Source organism: Peromyscus maniculatus, chromosome 6, assembly GCF_049852395.1.
Source record: "Peromyscus maniculatus bairdii isolate BWxNUB_F1_BW_parent chromosome 6, HU_Pman_BW_mat_3.1, whole genome shotgun sequence".
Lineage (NCBI taxonomy): Eukaryota > Metazoa > Chordata > Mammalia > Rodentia > Cricetidae > Peromyscus > Peromyscus maniculatus.
Window position 1 is genome coordinate 18,976,030 of NC_134857.1, and position 6,000 is coordinate 18,982,029.

Genomic DNA, 6,000 nt, shown 5'->3' on the forward strand with positions numbered 1-6,000 from the left:
CTCACAAACCACTTCATTATCATAATTTTGAGAATGTTGGCCAGGGAAAAGAGGTCAGTCAGTAGGCAGAAAAGGCAGAGATGCATGTGTTCATTTCTCTCCTCTCTCCATGGAGCTTTTGGATCTGATGTGGATAGTGAATTCTAAGACACAGCTGTCCTTTCGTGAGAGTGGCAGCCTTGGGAATGGGGGCAGGGGATCAGATGAAGCAGTGTTTGCATTTGCTAATCATAATTAAAAAAAAGGCTATTAGGAGCTCATTGATTAATCAGTCACTGCAGATTTCAATTACAACTTAGATACTTAGATGTTTATGTGGGGGTGGGGAGGTGGGCAAATAAATTAAGCACTGGTTGTGTCTGGCACTGTAACTGACTACCATAGTGTGAATGAAAATTAAATTAATTCTTTCTCTCTAAATGTGCTTTGTGAATTTATAACGTGCTATGTAAATAAGTTGCTGTTGTTTCCAATGCACAAAGTCACGTCTTAGACTTGATGAATATTTATTATTAAATCATGAAGTACATTTGTAATTAATTTTATGAAAGAGATTGACATACTCTGGGGATGTATCAATTCTAGCTTATTTGTTAAACCAGGTATATGTGAAATGATTTTATGTTGTTGAGTACTCATAATTCCATGGTTTTTTACGTAGTTAGATTGAAATTAACATGCTTGAAGGTTATTGATGATAGATGCCTCCCTTATAATCAGCCTTAGACACCCCCCTTTTCCCCATGCTAGTACACACATTTTAAGGAGGAAGAAAACATTTCATTGTTCTTTTTAAGATTTAAAGCACCAATATAACAGGGATAGTAAAACACATATGACATGGAAATATGGGGAGGAGGATTAAAAGTTTGAGCAGGGGTGAGGATGGGCGAATGAAGGAGATGAGAGGGCAAGCAAGGGTGGGTTCACCAAAATTAAAGATGTAAATAAGTTTTATGGAAACCCAATAGTTTTTAAGCTAATTAAAAATATAATTAAAATGTTTAAAGAAGCTTAAGCAGAAAAATCTTGCATGGGTAGATGCAGGAAGACAAGGCTCAAACCAGTTACCAGTGCATTCTTGTAACATACTTCCTTATGAGTCAACCTGGAATATTCCTGAGAGCCTAGCAACAGGCACTGTCAGAGGTACTGATTGTGCTTAGCCAATAAGGAGTGACCACACAATATCACGAGATTGCTGTCAGAGGTTCTGATCATGCTTTGTCAAGGAGGAGGAATGATTATGAGATGTTACCAGGTTGGGATGCAGGCTGGGTCCTGGGAAGAGGGTATATAAAGCTTTCCATTACTGAATAAATGAGCCTGTTATTTGTCTTTCACCTGACTCCTAGTGTCTGTGTTGTTGATGCTGTGCCTTCTTATCCCCTCCCCTGAGGGAGCCAACAGGTGGACAATGCTGCTCCAAGAAGTCATGGGTCAGTAACTGAAAATTTTAGTGTTAGGTATGGGATAACTTCCTATGGGTTATTGGTCAGAGAGACCTCAGAAGCACCCAAAATAACACAGACTATTGTCATTACTCTTGCTTGCTCATCATAACTAGATGATAAGATCTTATTGTTGAAGATATCACATTCTTTGGTTTCAAGATGTAGATAAATGAATCTCTAACTGACTTGGAAATTCTTTTCTTGCCAGCTAGCTTTCATAATGCCAGAGATGCTATGCTGTCTTCTGGGGGACAAAAGATACCAGTGGTCTTACCCAGCCCTAGACATTGTTTGTATGTTACAATAGCGATCTACTAGGCAAGACATGCTCACTGGTACAATAGTGGCATTAAGGTTACGTGTGTAACCAACTACTTTCTAATTGGATTTGATAGCTGCTCCTCAAGAGATATTTCATGTTTGTTATTGTAAATCTGGTCAGAAGCATAGCTGGGGAGGTAATAGGCCATTTCAGGGAGGAAATATATTGTTGATATTTTTCTTTTTTTAAAAAAAATATTTTTATTTTGTGCACATTGGTGTTTTGCTGGCACACACACATTTATGTATGTATGTATGTGTGTGTGTGTGTGTGTGTGTGTGTGTGTGTCTATTGTGAAGGTGTCAAATTCAATGGAGCTGGAATTACAGACAGTTGTGGGCTGCCATGTGGGTACTGGCAATTGAAACTGGGTCCTTGGGAAGAACAGTCAACGCTCTAACTGCTGAGCCATCTCTCCAGCCCCTGTTGATATTTTTCTAACTGATCATATTATTAAACTGCCTTCTAAATATTTATCTTTATACCTATAAATTTATGTTGTTCTTTTGTTCTTAACCCTGGTCAGAGAATACCTTTGTTTATTTGTTTTTTCCCAATGGGTAGTAGATAATGCAAGTGGACTCATAACTGGTCAAAATGCTGGGAGTAAGTGACTGTGAATGCTTAGCTATAGATGAACTCTATGTGTCATCCCCCTTCACCCAAGGTTTGGAAGACATAACAAAAGTGGGTAAAAAATATGTGAGAGCTATAGGATAGTGTAGAAAGCCATGAACCTTTGTCTTCTGAATGTAAGATGGCCATTGTACCCATGAAGGCATAGCACTTGTGGTTGCCTGAACAAGACCTACACAAGATCAAGTTGACAGACTATCTAACATGGGTGAGGGAGGGCCTCAGGAGAGTTCACACCTAGCAGAGGAGCTACTGAGAATTGACTGTTGCTAGGGGAGGGAAAGTCATCTTTTCTTTGGTGGGTTGTCACTAGCAGGTTGCCTATGCTCCAGTAAATGGCTCTGAACCTACTCAAACATAGGCAGCACCAACTGGACTCAGTGGGTTATTGGGAGAAAAGAAAGGGCACACAAATTTGTAAGGGAGATGTGTGTGAGGGAATCTCGAGGAAGTTAAAGAAGTAGAAGATATGATCAAAATACACTGTACACAATGTATGAGATTTCAAAGAATAAATAAACACTATGTTTGAGAAAAAGATTTAAAATACTCTATGAAAAAAGAAAAGTGAGGGCAGTAGGCTTTGCTAAACCCTGCTGAGTGAAGGCTATTTTTTCCTGCTAAAATACTGGTATTCTTGTAGATATATTTTTCTTTCTTTAATTCTTTTTAATCTAAGCATGGTATCTGGTTTTATTTCTAACCTTTGTTGGCAAATGTCTTTTTAATAAAGAAAAAGACTATTGCACCCTTTCTTAAGTGTTATTCCAAACTGATTTGTCAGTCACTTGGACAGGAAAGGATCCCTTAGAAAAGCTGTCTGTCCTAGAACTTTAAGAAATACCATCTCTCCTAACATGTAGTTGGTACTATGGTTCTTTCTGCCACCATCCTCTTTCATCCCTTGAGGTACATTACTTTGTTTCTTATGCTGTCTATCTCCTACAGTAAGCTGTGTCAAGCTCATTAGAATTCACCTAGGGTGGAGGAGCTGAGAGTGGGGCAGAGTAAGATCCCAGTCACAACCCTTGGACTGTTTGGATATAATATTCATTTCTTTTACTTTTCTAAATACTGCCTGATGTTATCCTCTCCAGATTAGGCAATCAGCGCATAGTTTAGTGGTATCTTAGAGGTGCTTGTAGCAGTCTAAGTGTCGATAGAATAGTGGGAGCGTACAGAGAAAGTCACGTTCTTCACACAAGTGCTGTTGTCTGAGTTGTGAGCAGTGAAGAGGCCTCCCTCTGTGCACTGTATACAGAATGATGTTGTTGCGAGGAAATCGTGGTACCTCTTTTTAGGTTTTTAGTTTCATTGATAAAATAATTTAAAAACAGACTTGGAATGAAGATCAAGGACAATTTTATTTGAGTTTAAGAGAAAATGATATGTGAGATAACCTTGGAAACATCTGGAGGATGGGGATGGACAAAAAGAAGAGAGAAAGCCATGTACCTTTGAGTCACAAAAGATCTAAGAGAGCATGTGTTTTCAGCAATGGACGTCAGCAAGCAATTTCATAGTGGAAGAAAGGGGGCCTTCAAGTAGTGAGAGAGCCTGGAGGGTCATGGAAGTCATACACAGGTTTTGGAAAGTTTCTGAAATAAAAAGTGGAGAAAGAAGAAAAAGGAAAAATTATTATTTTCTCAAATAGAACTCATAGTATTGACTTAACAGCACTGCCATGGAGAAAGGATTTAAGTGGTTGCTTTGAGAGCCGGTCTCTGAGAAGTTCATTATTTTGATGAGAGGATAATTATTCCTCCTATTACTTGAGCATGTTTTCAGGTGAATCACCTTTCCTATGAAGTTGAGTTTTAGTGAAATAATTGACAGGACCAGCTGAATGAACTAAAAATTTTTAAGATCTATTTATTTTATATGTATAAGTGTTTTCGCTGCATACATGTAAGAGCAACGTGTGTGCCTGGACCCTGTGGAGGTCAGAAGAAGGCCTTTGGAACTGGAGTTATAAATGGTTGTAAGCCACAATGTGGGTATTGGGAACCAAATCTAGATACTTTGCAAGAACAACAATGCTTTTAATTACTTAATCATCTCTCTAGCCCTTGGATTAACTCTTAAGGGAAGAGACAACAATATGTATTGTTCTAATCTTAGGAGTAGATCAGAATGTCATGTTTCCCCCAGGTTCCAGAGGTTTTCCATTCTTTTGACTAGGAGAACTAAGGAAGCATAATTATCTTTTCCATGTTAGAATTACTAGGAAAACAAGAGGTGGAGTCCAAAACTGACCATAAAGACAGGTTTACCCTCAAGGAAGACTCCTAATCCTTTTCTAGTTTGCTAACATGTTGCTGTCCCTCTCTCCAATGGATATAGTCAACATTTCCTTCAAAACAATATAACGTATTGAAAACAATGTCTTCAACAGTGGCAAAACTTTGGCTTTGAACGTATGTCTGAATATTGGAAAATCTAAAATAGTCATATAGAAATTTGGCAAAACTAGTATTTTTGTCAGTATCAGCAATGGACTTAAAATACTATTTGTGCATATGTGATTTATATGCAAATGTCAGTATAAATCTGCTTTAAAATTAGCTTTAAAAATCTTAAAAAACATTTCAAGCCTCTTTTACAAACGGAAGCCTAAATAACCAAGATGTGCTATGACATACACACATATATGGAAAATGAACTTCAATATAAAAAGTAGGATGTGAGTATAAGGCATATTAGTTTCTTGTGATTCCAAGAAGCTGTGTGCAAAGCTCTATTGTCTGAGTGTGCACAGGGCTATCTGTGGGCTCTCCTCCAGGCTCTGAGATCTCTGCAGATGGCCATCCTGTTTCTCAGGAATGGCATAGTGCCTTTAAGTAGTAACTTCTTACTACATGCTTATTTAAATAAGTAAGTTCTGATCTTTCCATAGTTCAACACAATAGAATGATTTCTCACTAAAGAGCACTCCTCACAGGGTTAGAGAGATAGCTGTCTGCAAACTGCTTGCTGTATTTGATGGTCTGAATGAGACTGGCCCCCATAGGCTCATATGTTTGAACACCTGGCCCCCAGTTAGTGGAACTGTTTGGGAAGGATTAGAAGGTATGGCCTTGTTGGAGGAGGTATTTCACTAAAGGTGGGCATTGAGGTTTCAAACGTCCATGCCAGATGCAGGGCTTCTTTCATTCTCTGCCTGCTGCCTGTGAAGATCAGGTTGTAAAACTCCTAGCTGTTTACTCCTCTAGAGGCAGTGGGATCTAGAAGAATAGAACTGATAAACAAGACAGACTCATCTTATGCAATAGCCAACTTTATTCAGAGCATCAGGCAATTTATACTCTGAGGGTTAAAAAGAGTCATATGAATAAAGTGTACAATCACAAGGACAAGCTGCACATCACAGACAAGCCAACTGTGGCAAAACCACATTTTTCTGTAAAAGCCTATAAATAAATATCAATATCCAGTTGTAATGAATAATCTGAAGTAAATTCACTCTTTTACATTTGGGAGGATCATGACAGCACATCCTAAGAACAATTCCATGTTTTTAGGAAACTGAGGTCACAAGACTCTTGTCTTGTTTTCTTAAAATCACTCAGAATTTTTGCATGACTTCAT